Genomic DNA, 26,214 nt, shown 5'->3' with positions numbered 1-26,214 from the left:
CTGCGTCAAAGGCCACGTATCCATCTGTGTGAGGCTGAGCCCAAGCGCATCTATCCCACCTCTCTAGGTTTTCTCAGGGGAAGTGAAATTCTGTCTTTTAGCAAGAGGCGTTTATTTTCTGTTTGTCTGCCTGTCCCTTTTCTTACATTTACATGCACAGTCCCTCTCCCATTTTTTAATTCTGGACCACCTTTCTCATCGATTACAGGAGTGGACTCCCCCAAGGGCTTTAGTTGCCAGATGGTAACTGATCTTAAGCCATTCATTTTAAAACAAATCTAATTGAGAAAAACCATCAACTGGGGAACGAACTCTGAACCACTGGGCCCACCTAAGGTAACTAAGAAACACTATATTTCTCTGCTAGGATCTTCAGCAATACTTTTGCCCTAAGAAAAACAAATTATAGCAACACCTTGTGTAGCTGGCAGAAAAATCCCTGATAATGTCCCTATGAAGTACAGCTGAGATGGCAGGGTGGGCAAAGGAAGCGACTCGGAATTGGTACCGTCACACTTGTAGCGAGATGCAAATGAAACCACCGGCTCTTTGAGGTGCCCTGGCCTCCTGTCACACCTCTTGGGGGCCCTGCAAAGCCCACTGGCAGCAGCAAGTACAGGGAACAATGCAAATGCTGCTAAAGAGTACTGGAAAAATTTTCGGTTTGAAAGGTCTCACCCAGCTAGTCCATCTCTCGAATCTGAAATACAGGAATAGAAGGGCAGTGCTGCTTTCTGGAAGCAGGCAGCGCTCCTGGAAATGGCGTCATGAGCAAAATGAGGAGTTTCTTTGTTTTGGAGGAAGAGGAGGAGGAGGAGGGATGGTGGGAAGAAGGTGGCTCTGAGGAGAACCGTATGAGCGGGAAGGAATCATTTAGTTTTCTTTACCATCTAATTAAAAAAGCATCTTAGAGAACATTTAGACTATGACAAGGGCCATGTCTGTGGGACTGCCTATTTTGTCTTGCGGGATGCTCTTGAGCGTGAAGGATGTACTACGGGCAAAAGACTCAGTGACTTATAGTCACACCTGCCACATGACATTCACCAAAATGTCCGGGCATGTAGGACATGCAGATACTTTGTCAACACAGCCATACTGATGGGCAGAGACTACCTGAGAGGGAGCTGCACTGACAGCTCGTTCATATAAGCGCAGCAATCGGGAAAATGGAGGTGGGTGGATGTGCAGGGAAAAGCTTCTGTTGTGCAGCAGATGTTCTCAGCCTGCTCAGATGGAGGCTTCTTCCAGCTTACAATCAGGGAGGCCAAGCGGAGGGGACACAGATCAGTTCAGGAGTTCATAGTCCTGTTGACTAATTTTTCTACTGGGGAAATGTCAGGGTGTGTTTGCGTACACTTTGGGATGTCTTAATTCCCTCCTCCTCTGATGATTCCTGTCCTGTAAATGTTTTTACTGTTCCTGGTTAATGAATTCACTTTAGCCTGGCAACTTATCTGCTAATGCAGTTTGAGCAGCAGATAGTTGATATTTAGCAGGCTGGAGTTAAAAATAATTCACGTGTTACATTTGAATGTTGAATCTGAGGTAACCAGTCAACACAAGAGTGTAGTCCATAAGTAAGAACAGATGCAAAATTAATCAGATACATATTTTTCCTGTTTCTTTCCCTATGACTTTTCTAGTTTTTCTGCTAAACTCTGACTCTTCCCATCTTTTCCCTGCTGCAGAGAATGACACCTGCATGCCCAGCTCACAGGCAAAACTGCCTTCAACAGTCTTTCTGCTGATAAACACAGCGAAGCACTCATCCATACTTGCAGTCCCAGGAGTCGCTGTAATGATAATGTTATGTGCGACCAAAGCAGTGCCAGGAGGTGCAGGCTGCAGTGTGACTGGAACAGAACGTCCCTAAGCAGCTGGTGGCCAGAAGGCTGGGAGCACATACCACGAGAAACGCCGCCACACGCCTCTTGGTATCTTTGCTTTGCTTTGCTTGCAACAGAAGGACTTTTGTCTGACCTACCATGGCAGTTCCTATGGCTTGTTTTATGCTTTTATGTTTTCTTAACCGCCTATTCACACAGCAACACTAACTGCCAAGGGGAAAAGCCCCAGAGATTTATCTTAGCTGGACTGGATTAAAAATTCCTTCAAGCATGATGCTGCCCAAGTGCTCATGGCTGTGATGCAAGGGGAATGTAGCATAGCAAAGCAGCTAAAAATGGTCCCAGACATCCCCCACCCAAGTTCCCTAGACAAGGAGCCTCAGTCATCTGGTGTGGCTGCTGCACAAGCAGCTCCAAGGACTGAGTGGGGAGTCCTTATGGGCAGCAGGGGTGAATAGGGTCCGTCCTCCTCTCAGGAGGCCTCTCTCCCAAAAAGGCCACCAGGCTTGACACTGCACTCTGATTTCTACTGACTAGTGATATCAAAGAGGCTGGACTTTACAACTGAGAGTCCAACAGCCCTTGGTGGGGTTCCTACACCCATCACTTTCCTTGCCATGCTGCCTCTGTTAGGAAGGATTTAAAGCGTTTGAGGGGCAGGCTATGAGTAGGCTTTATTCTTCGCCCTGTAGGGATATTGTAAAGGCGAGTGAGACATGCATTGTGGCGAGCTGACTGTGCATATGTCTGGTCCTAATAGCATCCTGGGAGGAGGCCTGCCATTTTGACACCATAAGACTAGGATTTCACAGTGGAAGGACATAAATCAACATTAGTTGCCTTGGAGACTGTAAACGAACTGCAAAATACACGATGTGCTTGGCTACAAAAGTAAGAGCACCAACATGCCACCCACCATCCGCACCACATAAATTTTGGGCCACTGAACATAGGTGGGCTGTTACTAGTGGCTGTGGAGGCAGAGAGCTTTGTAGGCCAGCCTTACATCAGGCTTTGTAAGCCTCCTGACATCAGGCACAACTTCTGATGACAACCCTGCAAACTTGGCCAGGACTGCGAGGGCCAAGCTGAGCACCTCCTGCCATGTGCATCGCTGCTGCAGAGGTCCTCAGGGAAAGTTTTGCCCCCCCTTAGAGTCCAGCAACTCCACGATCATTCCTTTCTCTCAGTAATATGTAGGAGCAAAAAAAAAGACATATTTCTTCTCATTGGGAGCATGAACTAGTTAATATACCTTCCTAGCTCAAAACGACAAAAGCATGGAGGGTAGCTACAGGAAGACTCCATAGGCCTGTTGCTGTAGGTGTTTCCTCATCCTGGGGGTGTCAATGACTGCCAGACCCCCAGCCCTCCCCAAAATGCAGGCTGAGAGAAAAGGGGGAGCCAGTAGGGACCCAGGGGTGATACAAAAGGACGCAGCTGGGAAGGTGGTGGAGCTGTTAGCATCAGAGCTGCCTTGCCACCAGGTAGGACTACAGCTGTAAGTGTCTGTCACAGCAAGGATGGGGTAACTTTTCCCCTAGAGGGAAGCTTGTCTCTCCCTCGCTGTACTGTCACTGCATCTGCAGCGGCCTTCAGGCACTGAGGACTGTTCAGTTTTGTTCAAAGATGTCCCCCCACCCTCCAGCCTTGTACCCAACTCTCTGTGCTTGGCTAGGTTTCTGCAGTCCAGAAGAGTGGTTTGACCTGCTCTTTTTTTCTGTCCTGCAACCTGGACAGCCAAGAGAGACACTTCTAAGTATCTCAGCTGGCTGATTTAAAGGGTGCCTGCTGTCATTAAGGAGAGGATAGAAGTGGCTCCATAATGTCCAAAGAGAGTTTCAGCAAGTGCTTGAAGGAATGTTTCCCTCATTTTCTAGGACATGTATCTGAAAAACACTCACTGGATATTAAAAATAATAAACATTTGTTAGATAATAAATCCAGACTATGCTTTCTTGATAAACTAGATGATTTTGTGAGGACTCTTCAGTGACTGAAGGCAGATTCTTTTACAGTGTTGTCATTTGTTTTCAGCTTTGCTCTTTGTTACCTGGTTTTGCCTAAACCCTTCCCTATGAATGAGAAAAAACCCTCTAGTTGCCCTTTGTGTAATCTTAAGGGAGAAATTCAAGTAACTGGTAAAGTAATAAATCGTTACTACAGATCATCACTCATTTTTCTTATGAATATATTTAAAACTTTTTACCACTGGTTGGAGGAGAAGAAAGCAAAGGTTAGTGCAATTTCTCTGCTCTGTTACCACAGCAGACTGAAGGGAAAAAAAAAAAATTCATCCCTCTGTCCAGCTACTTCACTAGTCCAAGTCTATGCAGTGGGACTGTGAGTCATGTCACCAACAGCTCTGCAAGTACAGAGCTATTTCTACATCCTAACAAAAGCTATTCTGTAGCTCGGGATGACAAATTCATGAAACATCTGTGAAAGGTCATGAAACAACATGCCACTTTGGGACAAACAGACTTTCTTCTGAGGCCCCACATTTCAGTGAAAATGTCTGCTTCTCAGCACATGCTGCCAGAAGTTATATTAAAAATATCATACCATAAAAAAGAAAAAATGTTAATATAGCATAGTGCTGTTTTATTTAGGTTTTTTAGCAACCTCAGAAGGGCAGTTGTAACGTTTTAAGAAAACAGCAAGCCAGCAGCCAGGTATTAGCATTCTTCACACTGTACAGATGCTTCCTTGCATCCAAGCCAAATCTGCTTTTTACCCATCTCTCTTGTCCCTTTCCTGCTCTGTATAACCTGTGCAGCCCAGGGGCCGGAGGCTGCATAGTTTCCATATCTCTCCCTTTTCCATTCTGGAGACTGTTCCCAGCAAACCAAGACAGCTACGAGGGTGTCTCCAAAGAAAACAGGCTAACTGGGGGTAGGGGTGAGGTGAGGGGTGAGAAAGACCCTTAGGGCAGGACCTGAAAAAAGTTAGCTCAGGCATCTGTGCGCCCACTAGTAAGGGAAAATCTGCACCCTTTGGAAAGCAGAAAAAGATATTCTGCCTCTGGGATGAGTCGGTCTGGGAGAGGTCTGCAGTTCACCATGTAGCAAGTTTCTAAGCAGAAATCCCCTCCTGTGGGTTTTACCATGGGAGGGGACAATCTGGCCCAGGTTTAAAAAAAAATCCTTTTAAATCCCTTGGAACTGAGTTTTCCTTTCTGTTTTGTCACTTACAGTTATAATTATAGGTGTTGCTACTGCTCCATCCATTGTTACACCAGGCTAATACTTTCCATCATACCCACCGTTTCCAGTTGCTTGTAACTTTGTCAGACCTTTAACTTTTAAGATCTGAAATCTTCCATGCTCTTTCTCTGTCTGAGGTCAATCAGGAAACATCCCCAAAAGATCAGATGCTTTCCAGAACAAAAACTAGGGACAAAGGCAGGTTTCCCCACCCGCTCATGAGGATCACTGTGAAGGTTCAGAGGAGGAAGTTGAAATTTGGCAGAAAGACAACAGTGAAGTTAGAAAGGTGTGCCACACCATCTCACTGATGGTGCCTATTGATTCAGTTGATGTGGACTTGATGAGCAAGGTACCAATGCCTGCCCCTCCTCCATGCACAGTTGAGTTTGATCAGTTCTCAGTTACTCTGTTCCTGATGCAGATCCTGCCACACACATCCCAGGCGCTGGCGAGCCTGGTGCTGTTCAGAAGGGACGGTGTGGGGTTCTCATGCCATGCGGGAGAGAGACAATGTGGCATGCACTGTGCCAAAATCTCTTTTAGGCTGATGCTGTGGTCAGTGCTGCAGCAGTAGAGGAGCTCTGCATTCCCAAGTCACGAGGCAGACATGTCTGAACCATCTCATCTGTGTTATTGCCGCAGTCCTGTCTGTATAATTGAGGAGGATGCTCATCACAATAATTTTATCAACCATTGCTGTGGGCACAGCATGCTGGTATTTTAAATTGCATTGATACCAACCCTGCCCCAGTCTTCCCTGGTGCACAGTGGGATCACGGGCCTTTTGCGCAGTGGGAATACTTGTGACTAGCTCCTTCAGAGAACTGGCCTTCTGCGTGACCTTCCAGGGCTGGCTGTCCTCCCACAGAAAGCGTATCGCCACTTGACTGGGTGCACTTTGCAGAGCAAGCCATGCAGCAGTAGGTATTCCTGAGCAGGGTTTCCATGCTCTTGTTTCCCAAATGAACCTGGTGATTAGCGGATGATGTGTTAAGGGACTTAGCACCTGTGTTTTCTAAACCTTATCGCTAACATTTCTCATAGAAGTCAAGGATGGGATATGCCCTTTGTACTTACTCAGTGGAAGTAAATGGAAACTATAAGCAGGGCATAGTACAGTTTGGAAATGGAACAGAAAGCACCAGGCAGCCCCCCTCCACTGGCTCGTTCTTTAAGGAGCTCTCAGCAAAGTCACTGGAGCAGAAACAGCCAAACAAACTCTGGCTCACAGTCCCTCCCATAATATTTCCTGAATCGCTTTGACCTGACAAAGGACCGAGTATGCCAGCAAAGATGTCGCCATCACGCAGCTGCAGCATTTCCGCCGGGTTCCGGGAGATCTGTGGCTCCCAGCATCTAATCTGCCTCCAGCCTAAGGGATGGACCCAAGAGATGAAGCCCCCCAATCTCGCTGTGTTCAGGTTGCTTTGTGCCACTGATATATGGAGGAGGCAGCAAGGCAGAAAAAAATGCTCAGGTAAAAGATGTTCTTAATGTTGCTTCTTCATGCATGTACATTTTGATACATCATTCATTTTTAAATAGCATTTAAACAAGCACGAATAAAAAATTCCCTTTGCAAATGTGAATGCTCCAAACATCTAGGACTGTATGCTCCAGTAACTTTCAAGGAAATAAACGCTCATGAGTGCCAATATTATCGTGGAAAATGAGATCAAAGTCACTTAGGTCTTAGAAAGTCTTATGCACAGCTTTTAATTACATGCTTAAATCATTAAAGCATGTACAAAAATAACATTATAAACATGTATAAATACTTAATGGACATGCATGTTCACATGTATTTAATTTAATTTTAAGGTGGCTTTTGCATGCTATCTGCTTCCTCTATTTGTGGCTAGGACTGAGCTAAGACATCGATTTGGAATTTCCTTGTCTTCAGCTTCTTGTAACTTTCTTCTTAGGGTAAACTCTCCCGTTTGCTCAAAATTACAATAACACTTACCATAGAGAGGAAAAATTATGCACTTATCAGCTATTTTCTAACGTTATCCAAGCACTTTTAAAAAATTACTCTGAAAAAATCTTATTCCAAAAAATTAGCTTTCAAAATGAGAGTATTTTTTTGGTAGGAAGAGATCTGCTGAGAAAACTGTGCTGTTTAACACCCAGATGTGTAGATCTATACTCATGAACTGCATGGATTTTAAAGGAACTGCTTGGAGTGGTAGGCTTATACACATAGAGGCTGGAACACCCTGTCATATGCAATTTTCTTGCCTCTCAGCACTCACTACAGATGCCCGTCTGTTGTTTCTTTACCACTTGCACTGTACATTATGGGAAAAAAAAACCCCAATAATTCATTATACCACTTTTGAAGAGATTAGATTTTGAAATTTTTGATGCAAGAAGATTTTTTGTTCTGTTTTTGACCAGCACTACAATCCAGCTCAAAGACTTGGCCTTTATGTTCCAATTATGTTACAAATAAGCTATAGGATAGACCAAGATACACTTGAGAATTGAGATACAAGTCATTGAATACCAAAGAAAACTGTGATTTTTCCAAGAAATATTTAAATCTTTATACATTTTTGAAGTCTTCTCTTGAATCAATATCTAATAGGACACACTACTGACTTATACTCCAAATATTACACCTGCTTGTATATTAGACAATTACCATGCCAGGGGAATATTTTGCTTTCATTTTTAGTCCTGGCCCTGTGCTTGTTTCTGCAGATTGCACTGATTCAAAAGCCAGTGACCTTGGGTAATTTGTGAAGGACAGTTAACACTCAAGCAAAAGTGTTCCAAAATCCATCTACCACTAACTTGCAAAAAGAAAGGACGAAGTCATAAAATGCACATTAGGGTTGAAAAAAAGAAAGAAAAAAAAGGGAAAGAAAAAAAAGGTGAAAGGGGAAAAAAAAAAGGGGAGAGCTAACTTCAATCCTGAGGAAGGAGAGAAGAAGACCAAGAGAAACCAAAGCAGGAATAAAATACACCAAATACCTAAGCAGTGAATTGTTTTCTTGAACGCTTGGCAAACTTGTGTAGGAATCTGGGAATCAAAGAATATAGGGAAAAATAAAAGCTCCCTATTTGTGGTTGCTTAAAGACTAAAAAAGGCCATGTATACAATGGAAGAGACCAGGTGAAATATGAAAAATACGTTACTATTCATCAGTATGACCAATGTTTTCAAAGTATCAGTGGCGTAAGTATTTTCTCACTGCTTACGCTGCAGCAAAACACAAATGGATCTTCAAATCGAAAAAGAGATTCTCTCCATTTCTTCTAGGACTTCAGTGAGAGGAAGAAGTCTTCAACAGAGCCACAGCCTGAGCCCACCTTCCCACCACTAAGTGCCTTTTGGAAGCCTAACTTCAAACTTTACTATCTTCGTGTTTGCTAAAATTATTCTATACACTGATTTTGCCTCAGCTACTCTGTTAGAAGTTGTTAGCTAAATTGAGCTGCCTTACAAAGTACTTAACACACTTTTATGTCCTATCCTTGACGGGGTTTTAGAGATCATCTCAGTGTTGAACAGGTCAAACTCAAAAGTTTCAGCAGGGAATGGGTCAGGGAGTAGAGGGACAACACAAATTCTTTGTGGCAGAAGGACCATAATTTGAATCATGACTTGGAAGACATTCATTTCAAGCACCACTTTTACAAACAGATCTCCCTGGATGACAAATCCTTCCTGTAAGTACACTATAACTACGCAAAAGCACACCCACTTTGGGAGTATATAAATACTCTGAGACTGGTTAGAGCTACCCACATATTAACATCATACATTACAGTTGTTTCAAAACAAATGAGAATTTCAAATTACACTGGATGGATCTTTTTTATAGGTAGTTGTAGTGTGCTGGAGGTAGACCTTGGAGAGCAGACACTTCGGTGGAAAAGGCTGCTGTGAAGCGTGACCTACCTTTACCTTTCTTTCTTCTTTTCATTTTTTTTTTAATAAGCAGAATTATTAAGATCATCACATTACACAATACAAAGCAGAAAATCTGTTCATCCAGGGCTCTCACACAGAAACCAAAGTCTCTGGTTTTCAATGCACTCCCCAAAGGAAAGTGAATCCCAGCATTCCCTCCTTGTAAGCAATAAGAGGGCAGCACAGAGAGTGGAGTGACTTCCCCAAAACCACGAGGCAGTTTCGTGACAGAGATGGAAGCAGAATCCAGATCTCTTTACCGTACTTCAATGCCTTTATCCTTACCCAAACAAGTGAGCAAACTGAAATGCAATGGAGAGGAGCTTGCAGTGACCACTACTCCTCATTAAGCTGTCCCCTTATAGTTGTCCATTGATTTTGGTGCCCAACAACTGCAGCAACGGGAAGGGTAAGAAATGAACTGCAGCTTAGGAACTCGGTGTTGGCAGAAAGAAAGTAGCAAAGACGTAGTGACTAATCTCAAAACCTCCCGAGGCTGAATTGCAATATACTCTGGGACTTTGGCAAAAACCTCAGTCTCCAATGAATTGTCATGTACTATAGCTTTATAACCTTGAAGAGAAAAGCCACCAAAAGCTTTTTGACAAACCTCAAAACCACTGTCTGATCATGATGTTCATAACCTTGCTGAGTACCAAACCTCACCTGCAGCAGTGTTTAAATCATGCAGGTCTGAACAAGAAGAATGGGAGAACAACAGAATGAAACATTTTCTGAAAAAAAATGTGAGAGAGTATGAGAAACCTTACATGTTTTGCTCAGGCTGCACATCTGTCTCTTCTCTTTGCCCTCTTTGGCAGTCCAGTTGAAATGCTTGAAGCTGTTCTTTTGGGCCAGTTGAACTGCTACCTGGTTTTCTTCACAGCAAACCTGGGAATACCTGGATTTTGCAAGAGAAAAATAAACCAACAAAGCAAGATTTTCCATGTAATCCCAGCATGGAAAATCTACTGGCAGGCTTAACGTGTTTTTTCATTTAAACAGCTGGGCAAAGCACTTCCCAATTTGTAATTCAGTCTTATAGTAACAACTGCAGAAACAGTGACTGAAATTGAAATTATCCTTATTCTGAATCCTTTCTTATTGTTCAAAACTAACTTTGTCTTGACAAGGAGACATATGAGCATTTATCTTTCATAAGATAACTAGACACAATGCAGTTGCCTTCTCTTCCAGTGGGCTGGTGGTATCACTCATCTATTCAATAACAAATACGGGCCTAAACTTCTTTTTTAAGCTCTAAGCTTTATCCATGGTTTTCTCTGGAAAACTCCATTTCAGTCTCAGTTTTTGTGCTCCAAAGGACTGAGCAAGTTGCTAAAGTGTTTGCTCAAGCTAATAAACCAGTTGGCTGGCACAATTTAAGAACAAAGTCCTGCATTCATATGCAGCATCTTTAAAACTGTAACTTGCTTGCAAGGACAAGAGCAGTCACGAAGCAGTAACTTAGCTCAAAATAGGTATGCAAATGTTGGCTGTACTGGATCACTAAGCCACCTGCTAGAGAGTCATTTGCATCTACTTAAGCAGAACAGGGTTTACTGGAATACAGACTGCTTTCTTAAATATCTATTAGGATTTAGTCTGGACAAATTTAATTTCTTAATGAAAAAGGTCAAATTCTGCAATCCACATGCTAACGAGAATTTTGAAGAGCTAAGAACAACAGCATTAAGAACACGTGTTCACATAATTAAATGAGTCTCCAAAATAAATGCCAAGATCACTTTAAAGGCAGATGAGTTATCTAATGTGCTAGTATGTGGGAACCCAGCTCTCCCTGCACCGACAAGTTTAGCACCAGAGCATGCAGCAGCCATTCCAGGTGAACAAGCTTTCTACAGAATTTGAATCAGAAAGCTTTATCAAAGCAAAGATGTTTTCTTCCTGCAAAGACAATAGACGCCACCCTGAAGTGCCAAGCATGGCAGTTTCTATAACGTAATACATCTGCCTGCCTGTGATCACCTCTTCAAGATTTGAAGTCTACGTGCTGCTAACAAACAGCTGTACCACAGAAAACGTTTGATCAAACTGAATTATTTTCACTGTGCAGGATTGTGTCTGGCTCTGAATCTTTTCCAACACTGGTTCATGCCAGTACTGCAATAAATCCATTAAAAACAGCAGAGTTGCGGCAGCATAAGCCTACAGTCTCCCTGCCTCCGGTGGACTCATCTGTTAAAGCAGAGGTCATCTCCCTTTGACAGTCACTACTGAGACCAACAGAAATCCATACCTGTTACTGAAATGAAGGCAATGCCTTTACTGGCTGAATCTTTAATCAGAAAATTACAGGTGTGGCTAGACAGCTACAGCAGAGACAGACAGCAACAGCTTTGGAGCAAGTATCCCTTTATATAAAAGTTTTCCGTAAAATTATCTTTCCTAAACTTTCCTTGTGAGTCTCATGACGTGCCATTCTGTGTAAATACCTCAGCAGGGCCTGATTTTAAGATGCTGGTGTCTGATGAGGTGGAAGGGGTGTATGAGAGATCCTGGACACAGCCAAAGCAATCTGAGACTTTGCTCGTCATTGTTGACTGGAGACAACGAGAACACTGCTACAGATTTTAGCATCAGTGCAGCAAAAGTATACCTAAATAACCAAAGTGCTAAGAAAGTAAAAAGTAAATGCCAGTGTACCCCAGTCTTAAATGGAGACATTTTAAAGAACATTCATTAGGTGATTTAAGCATTTACATAGCCTGTTTACATATCAGTATGTTTTTGCTTCTCTACCAGTATTTTTCCTGCAGCATAGATATATCTGTATGAAATCTATTCAGCACATAAAACCTAAAGGTAGAACATATGTGTCTGATAAACAGCCTGTTACAAGCTTATTGTATTTCAGGATTGTTCCACTTCAGTTTACAATTTGTTTTATGTTCTTTTGAAACTGTTTTGGTAAAACTGGGATTAATTTAATACACATTTTATTAAAATTGTTTGCAGTAGGGTAAGACAAAATTATGAAGTACAGCAGACAGCGAAGCACTGAGCTGCCTATAGTGTTTAGGGCAACTAAAAATAAAGCATGTCAAACTACGAATTCCACAAATTTCCTGATTTCCTGGCCCCAGTCACTCTGTCTCAGATCCATGTTAGAGTGAAAGGTCTTTTATGCAATTCAGCCTTTCCTTAGACAATATGATAGGTATATCATTAAATTATTTCCATGCAGCCACTGTGTTCAAACAATAAAATTCTCAGTCCAACTCATTTTGTAAATATGCTAGAGCTGTTCAAGGGCTTTCTGAGCTCATGTGATTGGATTGATGGCCCTCAATGGTCAAAAGAAGGGAAAATTATCTGCTGGGATTTTTCCATCTGGTTTACATTGCAGTTCAAACTCCACGGATCAAAGAAAAACCATTTTCTCTTTCACTGCGTTATCTAACATGAGCCAAAGTATTTTTGGGTCTGTTCAGTGGAAAAGCAAGAGAGCACCACTTTATGGAAACTACCCCTATTTTTATTAGTTTCAAGTCACTTTTTAAAGTCATAATGTATAGTAATAGACATGGGCACCAGCCATGTGAGTGCTCGTACAGGGAGCTGAACAATGAAATCTTTGCTCAGTTTTTATTTGTTCCTTAAGAAAAGCTGTGACACCCATTCCTAGAAAGCTAATCAGATGCCTGCAAGTTTAGAGGCAAACATAAGCAAATTTTTGGCTTTTTGCCTCCACAAATCAATAGCAGAGCTACCAAACTCTTTTAGAAGTTGTAAGGCTATCAGCCTCTAGGGCTCGGGCTGAAATGCAGCAGTCTAGAAGAACCAGTTTACTTAGTCACACAAAGCTTTGACCTGGAGCCTTCGAAAGCAGACATGCTCTGCTTTCTTTCCCTTTTAGGCACTTTCTTCTGATGTTTCTTAGTTATATCAAGTCATAAGTTCTGGTGCTCGCTTCTCGTTAGCTGGCACCTAACCATGCTGCCTAGTTAGCAGAGTTGGGGTAGAGAAAGAAAAAAGCCTCTTAAAAGAGAGAAACCGAAGGAAAAAAAAAAAAAAACAAAAAAACAATGTGCAAGGACCATGGACTCTTTTGCATCCTGAACTTTCCAGGAATGCAACAAATAAAGAAGCTTTGAACAGGGACATATTCTTTTCATGACAGGGTCCAGACTTCCAAAAAACCCCTGAAATAAAACACCCCACAACCAAACAAAAAAGAGCATAAAGTAGCCATAGTTTTGTAATTTTTCTGTCTCTTAGGCATTTGAGAGACATTTAGTAGGTATAACTTCACAGAGAAATGAAGGATGTCAGTTGTGCAGTCAAACATTTTGTTCTGAACTGCTTATGAAGTCTTTTAGTCACGTCAGTATTTTAATTGGGATCAGAAATCCAAAACTTTTTTAAACTTGCTTGATTTAAACTTAGAAGAAATATAAAGGTTAATTAAGCGCACAGAATGTACCCATCAGATCTTGGTGGGAAGACCCTCAGACAGCAAGTAGCACAGGCAACTCAGTGTGCTGCTTCTACAAAGTCTGTGAACAGCCCAGCCTTGCAGGAGGTAAGCAAGCACACACGGGAGCAAGCACAGACATGCAGAGTGTCCAGCTGTTGGAAAAAACTTCTCTGGCTGCAGGAAAACCAGACATTTTTACATCAGTCTGTGAAAAGGAAAAGAATATACCCAAGACCAGTCCAAAGCGCACATATTCCGAATAAAAGAAATTTCAGCTAGGGAAAGGAAAAAATATCAGAACTCAAGAGCTAGATACATCCACTGAGTGGAATATTATGTTGGATTTAGATGAGATGATTATTACAAACAGGACATGACTACACTGATTAATGTGACATCTGAATCTAAAATAAAGATTTTGCAGAGAAGGTTGACTTGTGGAATACAGATGGGTAAGACTTAAAGTGTATGCAGGGCAGATTATTCCCTATAAGAAGAAATGAAGTTTGCAATTACCTATGGAAATGGAATACCTGTTCTTGGGTTGAAAACACATCGTAGCATATATTTCATTTAAAGAGTTTATAGTGCAGAGGACGAGAAAACCTTGAAAACGGGAAATATTTCTATAAAGAGGAAGAAAATAGAGCACAGCTCTGCATGAAAGCTGGCGTGCTGTAATTGTGGGCAGCCACCAAGAGGGGAAGGCCAGCTCCTTCCCTGTCCTCCTTTGGGGCTGCAGCATCTGCCATTCTCCCATGCATCAGTCCAGCTTGCTCATCTCCCACAGAGTGACTTGCTGTTGCGGGGGGTTAGTCTGGTGTTGAATCCATTTACTGAATCATCATAGAATCATAGAATGCCAGGTTGGAAGGGACCTCAAGGATCATCTGGTCCAACCTTTCTAGGCCAGAGCACAGTCTAGATGAGATGGCCCAGCACCCTGTCCAGCTGTGTCTTAAAAGTGTCCAGTGTAGTGGAGTTCACCACTTCCCTGGGGAGATTATTCCAATGATTGACTGTTCTCATTGTGAAAAATTTACCTCTTGTGTCCAATTGGAATCTCCCTGGGAGTAACTTGTACCCAGTACCCCTTGTCCTCACCATGTGACTCCTTGTAAAAAGGCAGTCTCCCATCTTCTTTGTAGCTCCCCTTTAAGTACTGGTACATAGTGACGAGATCACCTCTAAGCCTCCTTTTCTCAAGGCTGAACAAACCCAGTTCTCTCAGCCTATCCTCATACGTCAGGCTTCCCAGACCCTTGATCATCTCGGTGGCCCTTCTCTGGACCCCCTCCAGCCTGTCCACATCTTTTTTGTATAGCGTGAACCAGAACTGTGCACAGTATTCCAGGTGTGGCCTGACAAGTGCTGAGTAGAGTGGGATAATGACTTCTTTGTCTCTGTGGTGATGCCCTTTTTGATGCAACCCAGCATCGTATCGGCCTTCTTGGCCGCAGCAGCACACTGCTCACTCATGTTGAGCTTCCTGTCCACCAGGACCCCCAGGTCCCTTTCCACAGAGCTGCTCTCTAGCCAGGTGGATCCCAGTCTGAGCTGCACTCCTGGATTATGTTTTCCCATGTGTAAGACCTTACACTTGTCCTTGTTAAACTTCATAAGGTTCTTGTTAGCCCACTCTTCCAGCCTATCCAGATCTTCCTGCAGGGTGGCTCTCCCTTCCAGAGTGTCTACTTCCCCACTCCGTTTGGTATCATCTGCAAACTTCATTCATCAGGCTACACTTGATCCCATTATCCAGATCACTTATGAAGATATTGAATAACATAGGGCCCAATATCGATCCCTGGGGGACCCCACTTGTGACGGGTTGCCAGTTTGAAAAAGAGCTATTTACCACCACCCTTTGGCTGTGGGCTGAACCAGTTCCTGCCTTGAGCAGACATTTACAGCTGTCTACCATAACCAGACTGTGCACGACAGGGAATGGAGCAGGGAGTGGGACTGCCTCTTCTGGTGGCAACCTGCAGTTAGACCAAGTTCCACATGATGTAAAACTCAGTGTAAGCAAGAGTACACCAAAGGAAGAGACAAATTCCCAGCAAGTAAAGAAATATGATAGATGCTCCATTACTGTTTTTAATATGAGAAAACTTCTTTAAAAATAAACATTGTTTAAAACTTATGACAGAAAAGGCAGAATGAAAAGAGTCTGGAATTGCACACACAAATACATGCAAAATCCACAGTACAAGTTTAGCGTGGGAGTATTTGTTGATGTTGACTCTGGGTAGTGGTCCTGCATTACTCTTGTCACTATCCAGTTCTCTTTAAAGAATATAATATATGATCTCATGTATAACCTCTGTATTTAATACCTATAGCAAACTAGCTGAGAGTAATGACAGACATTGGATCACAATTTGATTATTATGTTTTGCGACAGCTGTGATTTGAATGACATTACTTTATAACCAAGGAATTACAATTAAGCTGTCTTACAGAAAACAGTGTCAATATTGTTAAGATGACATTTTAAAAACCTAGTAAGTTAAGTTTACATAGCTAGAGAGTATTAACCTGCAGGGCAACACACCTGGGTTTATCACCTGTTGAAATCCTGTATAATAGAAGTCTTAGAAATAGGCCACTAATGTTAAAAATAAGAGTATTCTAAGTTCTTGCAAATACAATGAGAAGGTGAGACAAAGAAAAGTGTTACAGACATAGGCCTATGCACATACATAGTATCAAAACCATAGTCCTCATCCCAGAGGCACCTGTCTCTAATGAAGCTGCTTCTGTGAGCTGATTGCTATGGTCCTGAATACAACGCAGAGCTCTGTATTTTAACTCCTGCATGGCACTGGGTTTTAGCTTCCAGAAGGTACTGTGGGAATTGGAGCAGCTTTTCAGAGCAAACTAAACCAGGACTTGAGCCAGAGATGTTGCAGGAAAAAAAAAAAACCACTTAGATGAGATTGAGGTGAAAGTCAGTGTGGCACTAAAGGTTTCATGAGTGTAAAAAACATAGAGCCAACATTTAAATTCTGTGCATCAGTGACAGGAGCAGAGGAACATATAATGAGAGGCCTCTGTTTTTTGTGAGTCCCCAGGCATGCACATATTATTACATGCTAAAAAAAAAAAAAAAATAGCAAACCATGAATCCAGAGACAAAGAGCATTTCTCTGGCAACTGCAGCATGGGCTAATTTCTAAAGGAACTCCACAAACCCCAGCGGAGAGGCAGTGTGAGCCAAAGGAGGAGAAAAAAATATATCTGGGAATGGCAGTGAATGTAGGTGGAACCAAGAAAATCTAGGACACTCTTTTAGCATTGCTTCCCAACTGAGCACAACCACCTTGGTGTGTGATGTTTCATTCAGGTCTAGAAAGAGCAGGATATAGGAAGTAAAGGAAAACGGAGTTCTTCACAAACTCCAGGATTAGAGGATGTAGAGTAATTCATAATGTATTTAATGTTAGCTCCTCTGCTGCTTATGAAACTGCTAGAAATAGATTAAAGTTTAATGTATTCATTTATCATGCATGCAATTAAAACAAAAATCCTTCAGCTGATTGTGAATTGTTTTTGTTAATTGTAATTACCCAATATATCCATTTGAAAGAGGCCAGCAACTACACAGTCTGTCTCCTGGCTAGATACGTAAGAATAATTTACAGTTGGAAAGGACAGCTTAGGAAGCTCGATTGTCTTGGAGAAAGTTGGCAGTACATAGGGAGGCAGAAGATTAAAAAGCATTAGACATTTTAGACATGTAAACTTTTCTTGTGAGGGCAGTTTACATTGCCTGATATGTCCTTTTATAAAATATTAGGTTTATTGGACAGAAGCCCAATTCTCTGGTCACATTCACGGACAGCTCTCATGTGAGCACAGACTCAGACACAGAGAATGAGAAGCAGTTCTTGAAGTCTGTATCTTAGACGATATGAAGAGGAATAAAAAAACCCCACACTTGTTCTATGAAATAAATATCACTGCCAGCTTATTGCAAATACTTGTGAACAAGATGCTCAGCACATAAGCAAGCGTACAGTGTTACTGACTTCAGTAGCACAAAGACAACTTACTCTGGGTAGAGCAGAGCCTTGAGCCTTCATAGTTAGCAAGTTTTACTTCTGTGGAGGTTTGCATGGATAACGTTCAGATTGCTGAGCTATTTCTAGAAAGCAAAACATGGGGTTAAGAAAAAAATTTTTTTAACTAAAATGAATGATTACCCTCCAAAAATAGAAGCCTTGCACAGAATACAAGTTTGCCTCTTGTTTCGGCTAACAGGAACACCTCACAACACCAAAACTTCACTCCACAAGCCCTACACGAGGCTGACAAAGTACATATTCCTGTATATCTGGATATATAGCTGGCCTGCTGTGATAACTTTCTGTTTTCTGCTGCTGAGGAATTTTATTTGGCATGTGAAGTGGTTGCTAGCAACCACATATGGCATCCCTGCCCCATAGGAAGGGCTTTATGCAGAGTTACGCTGTCCATCCTCAGATGGCCCCAAGCCTGCAGAAATGTGGGCAAACTGCCCTGGCAGTGGCTGCCACGTTATCAGGCAGATGGGCTCTGGGCAACCATGTGGATTCACCGCAGGTGAGCAAACCAAGGAGCAGCTCAGCCTGCGAGGCCGTACTAAGGGGACCCTGGAGGAGTCTTGAGGGGGTTCCTTCCTCTACCAGCCACAGGACCTGACAGTGCAACCCAGCACCAACTGCTGGGGATTTTATGCTTTGTAAGACTTTAAGTGCACTGAGGCAATTTCAACCATTCTGGGCGAGAGACAAAGCCGTTTTTGTGAATTATTAGAAGCCTTATGTGGGTTGAAGTTTGTAATTTTTGACTGTACCTGGCTGCCCAGCACAGTGAGGTAATACATCTCCTCACTAGGTCAGGCATGGTCCCACAAACCATAGAGCATTGCTGGCACCAGCGCTGTTCCATGTCTACCTATGCAGGCCAGATGTTTGTGTTTTACAGCCTACAATAACAAAGACATGAGGCCCGCTGACTGCGGGCAACAATACTCCAGCATCTCAGACCAGATTTGGGTTTTGCCTTCAGTAGACATTCAAGGTGCTTGTGGCAGTTTTCTGTTGGCTCTTGAAGACAAAAGCTTTTTCCCAAAGGATCAGTTGATCAAGCTGAAATACCTGTTTTGGACTTCATCCTTAAGACAACCTTCATAGCTTGCCGAAGCAAAAGGGATTTTTTTCCTTTGGAAAAATTCAACAGAGGCAGTTAACCTCAGCCACATGTATCTACATTACTAATATATTTTTACTACATTATTGAAGCCTGGTGGATTAGAAAGCCTGCTGCATAAATTACACTTTGCAATCCTTTGCCAGAAGCTCAGAGGGAGACTAATTTTAACCAATCATCATCCCATCTTCTCCTTATGGGCTGTACTAATTTTCAAGGGATAAATTTACCACAGTACTCAGGGTTCTAGTTTCTAGGCTTTTTTTTTTTTTAAAAAAAACCAAACACCCAGAATTATATGATTACATAATGCAGAAACACTTCCAACTCATTACTATTATGAAAAAGTAAATAAAAATCTCAAGTTTAACGTGTCCAGAGTTCTTGCTTTGGGAAAAGGCTTGGTACAGGGGAAAGCGATGCAAGAAAAGCCCCTTTGGGCTTTAGAGCATGACTCAGAAGCCATGAGATATTGCTCCCAATGCAAACTGACACCTGCTGCACCTTTCCTTTACACCGTGAATGCAGGCAAGACTGGAAGCAGGTTCAGGATCGCTCCAGTGAGCAGAGCTAGCCAGAGAAACCACAGCAAGGAAAGAGCCTGTCAAAAACCCTGAGGTTAATGAACCATGCAGCAGCACCCCAAGACTCTCATTTCATTCCAGTCAATGGCTGTAAATGGAAATTAAAACCACCAGCAAAGCTAAAACCATGAAAGGAGGAAGAGATTTACACTCACCTGCATGGGGAGTTTTGAATCCCTCGTTCCCTCAAGACAGACTCTTAACTCACTCAGCAGGAACTGTGGTTTGTTGGGATGCTTTGGCCATACAGATTTTCCACATGAACACCCGGAACATATAATTTGTACTCCATGAGCTGTATGTGTTAGCAGAGGTGGGATCCGCAGACAATAAAAAAAAAAAAAAAAAAAATCAAAAGCGAACCCACATGTTAACTAGTTTTTACCCACTTCTGCTTTTAACATGACCTTGGACAGCATACTTAATTCTTTTTCCATATTATACATACTCATGCACACCTGTGGGGTTGGGGGTTTTTTGACTCTTAAGAGCTGTTTTGTTTTGGTTTTTAAGAGCTATGAGAAAGATTTCAGGAAGTTGCTACTTTTTTGAAGTTCTTCCCCAACTCACAAAAACAAAACAAGAAAAAAAAGAAAAAAAAAAAAAGGTCAGCTGCGGTGATCTCTTGTGATGTCTTTTGGTAGCCTGTTCTGCCACAAACAGCCATTTTCAGATCCTCTGTAACAAGGAGGAGGTTAGCAAGGCTCTAGACTGAAGAAACAAGTACCTGTGAGCTGGAAGCAGGTCTGAATTGCAAACTGAAGGCATTTTAGACACAAGATGCTTGATGAGTGGTTGTATAGCTGGAAAAAGATTATTTCATCAACAGTTTTTCAGCTAAAATAATTCCTACCATACGAAAGATACCTTCCTTTTTCTGTTTTTCTTTTATCTGTGGGAAAACTGAAAAAAAAAAATCTAACAGGTAAGCTGACTTACATACATCTCTGAGTTTTTGAATTAAACTGTTTGGTCTTTCTGGTTTTTGAGGCTTAGGAAGCTGCAGATTGAGGCATTAGTTCCCATGTTACTCTAATGCATTTTACCAACAAACTTTGGTCAGATCAATGCTGTGTTTCGTGGGAATTCTGATCATAGGTTAGCACAAGAAATGCAGGTCAGCTGGGGAGGCATGCTTATATAGAATTGAAGCATGAGACTGTCAAACTGTAAATTTCATGAGGCACTGCAACAGCAGAGGGGACAAAGGCTCGCTTTGACCTGAGCTAGAACAAAGTATTCCTACTCTGTACAACATACGATTCCAAAATATTTTGATCAGCACCATAAAAATGAATCTGAATTAATGCTTTTCTTCATTTGCCATTCTATGAAATAGAATTTCAGGCTTTTCACCCTAACTCGACATTTTTGCTTTTAAAATAATCTGGGTTCTCCAACAGACAGAGAGTTCACTTCTCCATGAGCTCTAATAAGGGCAGCTCATCTCTCTCCTTGGAAGAGGTGGTAGGATGATGGACTCAGCGTGCAGCTGGGAAGCTGCTCTCCAGAGTAGCTGGAGACCTCAATGCGTGTAATTTGAATAGGCAAATAATGAGCCCTTCTTAGTATATATCTTTCAGGAAAACACACCTCTAATCCCCATGGTCACATCACACACTGAACACTAGCAACATGTCATTGAAAAGCAGGAATAGACCAAATTTTAAGGAACGGTGAAAAAAAGCATGGCCAAAAGGTATAGAAAGCAGTAACTGTAAACCAGCTACATCAGTAAAAAGTTGAATTCCCACAGCTGGGAGAAGGGGAGATTTCTACCAAGGTTAAAAACACGTTCCTTGTGGCAGCAGCTGGGAAAGAGATGACACTGCAAGGAGTCACCGTTCCCACGTCCTCAGCATGGCTGAGCAGCCACCCAAGCAACGGGGCATCACACACCTCATTCCAGGAGGAAAAAGCCCACAGAGAGGAGTTGTACAATAACCACTAAAGGGCAGGGTGGGAAAGGGCTCAGTTAACTCTGTGGCAGGATGAATTTGGCAGTTGTAAAATCCCCGGTTATTTAGGCCTTTATGAACCAGGAGACTGAGTTTGATGTCAGATCTCCCGTGGTAGCAGAATAGGGACCAGAGCACTAACATGGCTGACCATCTCGATACGACTGGCCTGCAAAGGGAATTTCCCCATCTCAAGTTTCAAATCAGCTGAATTTCCAGGATTGTTCAGATCAGCCTTAGGAAGATGTTTCTTCCCCTCTTTTACTTCAGTTTCAGTATAAAGTAAGCACAGAAGCTTCCAGCCTGGAAGCACTTTAACAAGTGTACAACATGCAATGGTCTGTCTGGGCCAACAGAATAATTGATCACTGGGATAAGAAAACAGAGATGGGCAACCTGACCAGCCACAGATGGCAGAACACAGAAAAGGCTTTCTGACCTATTTCTTTTTGGGAGATCATGAGCAGGGGCAACCCACAAAGATGTCTAGTCTGCTTTCTGAAGAGCAGTAATAAAACCCCACAAACAAGTGTGATACAGGATTTCCTTAACTGAGAAATTGAGGCAGAGGTGGATATTCATATGACCTAACTGTGGATACCTACCCTAAGTCTTTCAGGTTCTCTGTAGGTAATAGTGAGAGGGAGAGACAGATGCACCTCCCTAGGGTCAGCCAGTTTATATAAATTACACTCCTGCTATAAATCCCCTTCTCAATAGGAGGAAGCATCGCTGTCTCCCTCCATTAATAATGTTAAGGAGTCTAGTTCCTAACTTAATAATCAGTGCCAGAAGTTTGGTGCTGTTAGTACTACCAGGTTGTCTTTTCTCTTTGTAGTGGCAGAGCTGTAGAGCAGGCTGTTCTCTGGTCTTTCCTAATGGTTTCTGCCTGCTTCCAAACAGAAGAAAAGCACGGTTTGTATCTAGTTTGTGATTAGATACCAACACACTGGCATGCACATAGCAAACAATAGTTTTACAAGGAAAGACAAGCTAAATATTAATAAACTTCACAAAGTCTTCTTCATGGGGACCTACTTGCAGAAAACAGCTTATAGGACTGTGCAAGCCCAAGGGATCACTGTAAGTGGTCACTGGTACTATCCCCTAGCTGGGTTGATGTGTAGCTGCTAGGACACTAAAGAACTCAAAATAAAGATAACAGACAGGCTATATATATATACACAAAAATAAAGCAAACAAAAACATCCCACCTTCTGCTGAAAGATTATCACCAGATGGTTGGCTGGCTGACAAGAGGTAGCCCGTCTCAAACAAGCAAGATATAATAAGAAGCAAGGCTATAATAGTTTTTATTAGGCCAGCATGCACATCTGATGCAGTGGTTGAGCTTTTTGAGGTACATATGCCCTTCTCCAGGTCTGAAATAGAAACAGCAACCACCAGGCCAAGTGTTATGTGGGAACAGCTAGTCTGAGTTGTGAATGTAACAGCTACACCTAGGCTGTCTTACTGTTTGCATGATGGCCCCCAGTGAAAATGTTCAGCCGAGAACAAATAGTGAATTCAGGCCAGGTGTTTCCCCCACCGCCGCTCACAAAGGTGCTGCATGCCCCTGCCTGGGCAACTGTTTTTAGAGAGGGACGGTGTCTATATCGGCAATGATGGTAGAAAGCAGCAAGGCAGCAAGTCATTTTCAAGCCTAAAACAAAAGATAAAAGCCAAGTGGAAACATAGTCCACAAAACTTTTCTCCTTTGAGCTGCCTTCCTCCTAAGGAGGAATGAATGGTTTATCCTGACAAATGCTATAAATGAAAAGCTCTGAAGTATTTTTATTGTTAAAGTTTCCTATGTTAGAAAAACAGTTAATTTTTTCTCCTAACCCAAAAATGTTTAAACATAGGAGAAGAAAAGGGGAAAAGAAAAGAATAAGAAGGGGCTTTAAGCTCTAGGAACATTTTTTCTGCAGTGAACTCAGAGTGCCTGAGGTTCGTAACAAAAGTTGAGCATGTAATATTTTCCACTGCTTACGGTTCCCTTCTGAACTTCCATTTTGCGGGAATACACTTGGATCACTGCTGACCTGTCTCTGGAAAAGGCTCGCTGTGTATTTTGGCTTGGCTTCCTTCCATTTCCACTCCTCTAAGTCTGTTCCCCATTTCAACATCTCTTATTGCCACATTCCCAAACATGTTACACAATCCTAAAGAAGAAATTTATAGGAATATTAGTAATTCAGCTGTGACCAAGCAAGCACTTTTCCCTTTTAACAGATCGTTCTCTCCTGGGAACCATAGTTATGTGGCTGTTTGCTCACTTGTTTACAGCATTGCACTGGATGCAATATTTAAACAGGCAAATGACTCAAAGCAGTATAAACCTGCGAAAGCCACTGCTCTGCAGCAGTTTTCAAAGCAAGACCTGGCTGGAAACATTCTGTGAAGACTTTTCCAACAGAGCCTGGAAGAGTCTCATATGTGAGCGTGTAACCTTCCTATAGCCAACCAAATCGTGCCAAATGCATATACAGAGAGATCCTGCTTTGATGTCTATAGCCTGAGGCAGCACCATCCCGATGAGAGCCCTGAGCACTCTGGGAATGTAACCCATCACCAAGTACAGGGCACTCTTATAATGCCAGCAGATACAAGGATATGAGGCTGCATAACTTACCCCAGGCCTGGAGCTACTAGTAAATGATGAGTAGCTTAAAGGCAGTCTCACCAGACGTACTGAAATTCACAGCCGTTGCCTGATCTTGCAAGCCCTATTTGCTTGAACGCTGGCTCCCATGGGATACTCCTACAGGCCGTCAGTTTGCCAGGTCAAAGACCTTAGTTTTCAGTATTTTATCAGAAGATTGCATCAAGTTCAATGTCAACTTCTCTGGAAAAGAGGATCCCGTTATGCGAGCTTAAAACCTGAGCCACAATCAAGACCTTTTCATCCGCCTCTCTGCGGAACAAAAGCTTCCGATTCATAACATGAAGTGCATTTTGCTGACCTTCAGTTGCCCTTTTTACCCTGCTCCAAATGTTGCCACCCCTGCAGAAGAGCTTGCCAGGTGGAGTATCTACCTGCCACAGTTTACAGCCTGACACATTAGCATGAAATAAAATGACTGACTTCAAATTTATGCACTCGTTACAAGCTGCAGCCCATGGTCACATTTATTTCTGCTTGGCTGTGCCTCCAGCACTGATAAAGACCTTTAGAAAAAGGTTTGTGGCATGAAGTAAGGGCAATAATTGCTCAAGACATCTCCATGAATTCCACCTTCAAGTCAAGCCAAAGGAAGTCCTGTAGCTATACTGTGCTCTACCATGATCATATTCATCCTCCGTCACGCAGTCGGTATAACCTAACGCCAAAGTTAAGTGGAGAACTGTGATCAAGAGCTACTCAGCCTCTCACAGAGATGAGAAAGAAGTCTAGAGAGACTGTCTGGAGCCGAGTCAGGGAGCACAGCCACAGGCAGAGCAGTGAGCTGCTGAGGCAGCAGTCACAGCGGATGGCTGCCTGACACCCACCTGAACGTAAAGCAGGTCTACTAAGAGCAACACACCCAGCCTCGCCTGTGAACATATAAGGAAATGGTCTCGCAGACACGAAATGACATTTTTCCACGTAAGGCTACCCAAGCAATCCAACACAGTCTGCACTATCTTCAGTTACAAGCAGATTTTATGTTTTCCTGCCCCAAAGTGGTGAGCTCTGCAACCTGCCAAACAATGACGCCATATGTCACCACAGAGAGGTCCTCATCAGAAAGACTTACTCAGATGTAGGCAAAAATAAGTATCTCCGTCACTGGTGCCATACAATTACCAATAATATCCTCAGCCTGAGAACATGGGTACAGAATAACGCCCACGTACCTGCGCCTGAAGTGACAGATATCATTCTCACCATACATTGTCTCCTTTTGACATCCTAGCAATATCACTGATGTCTCTTCTGGCTTCAACTAATGCCTACCTAAGGACACCACCATCAACATCATTGCACAGGCAGCGGGACATCTAGCTACTGGGTGACATGCAGTCAGTACGCAGTGACTGTCCAACCAGCCTAACTGACCATTTCTCCTATTACCTTCTCATCTGATAGTAGGTTGTTTCTGGTTACGTGCAGTTAGTTACTGCACGTGTTCTGGTCAGGGATCACCAGGGATGTGTGTGTACGGACAGGGCTTGGCACAATAGGTCCTCCATAGCTTAAGGGAGGTAATCCAGCCTGGAGCAGACAAAGCAGTTTGCCATCTTGCCTTGCACCACTGGATCCATATGCTTGAGCTTGTTTGGCCTAGCAGATATAAGCTATTCTCTATCTGCCATCTCTTTCAGAAGTAAAGCATCAAGAAAAAATTATTTTTTTAACAATCTTACCAGTAAAACCGAGGAGCAACGACGAAGCACAGGGCAGGGACAGGAGTGAGGGGCAGGAGGAAGCAGAAATGTCATAAGCTGCTCCCCACAAAGCCGCCGAATTGTGTAATACACCCCCAGCTTCTAAATGTCAGTACTAATGAGTAGGTTTTCTCCTGCCTCTGTGAGTTTTCCATTTCTCTCCAGGGCAGAACTGAAGGCTACGTAGGCAGTAACAAGGGAATGAGTAGGCAAACCAAGTGACAGATATTTGTCAAAAAAATTGGACAGAAAATTCCCACATCCTCTTCAAGGGTTTTAGTTGCTATAGAATCACAAATATAGCATTGGGCTATAAAGGCACTGTAAACCAATAACTTTCTCTCACTGTCCAAACTGGTGGAGGGGTAAACAGGAGAAAAATACAAGACTAAAGCCAGAGCTGTAAGTTATTGGGAGCCTTTGGGACAGAAGGAAAATAGGTTTAAGCCCTCCCATGTGAACTTTCTGGGAAATAATAAAGTTAATGAAAAGCTGCCATATCCAGACTCAATATAGAGATTTACTGATGGCTGTGCCAGCACAGTATGATCTGTCAATTTGCTGGCTACCCTCAACAACAAATACTTGGACTTCCTTTATCAAGGACATTTTATCCAGATTCAGGCTGAAATACAGTACATCCTAACACACCAGGACCTTATTAGATGTGCCATGGAGATACT

General features: G+C 42.6%; 1 long non-coding RNA gene across 1 annotated transcript; it reads right to left on the bottom strand.

Annotated features, from left to right (window-relative positions):
• Window positions 1–4,469: 4,469 nt before the first annotated feature.
• LOC148057610 (uncharacterized) lies at window positions 4,470–19,493 on the bottom strand. The gene is made up of 4 exons (XR_015707818.1): window positions 19,358–19,493; window positions 17,481–17,572; window positions 9,752–9,882; window positions 4,470–6,027 (listed from the first exon to the last, which is right to left on the bottom strand). It is a non-coding gene; the product is annotated as an uncharacterized LOC148057610 (long non-coding RNA).
• Between the last annotated feature and the right edge of the window lie 6,721 nt (window positions 19,494–26,214).

The sequence above is a fragment of the Nipponia nippon genome, unplaced genomic scaffold (genome assembly GCF_047370975.1).
Source record: "Nipponia nippon isolate SJK-2023a ecotype South Korea unplaced genomic scaffold, ASM4737097v1 scaffold_1, whole genome shotgun sequence".
NCBI lineage: Eukaryota > Metazoa > Chordata > Aves > Pelecaniformes > Threskiornithidae > Nipponia > Nipponia nippon.
Note: the sequence above shows the minus strand (reverse complement) of the source record. Positions and strands in the feature narration are given on the sequence as shown.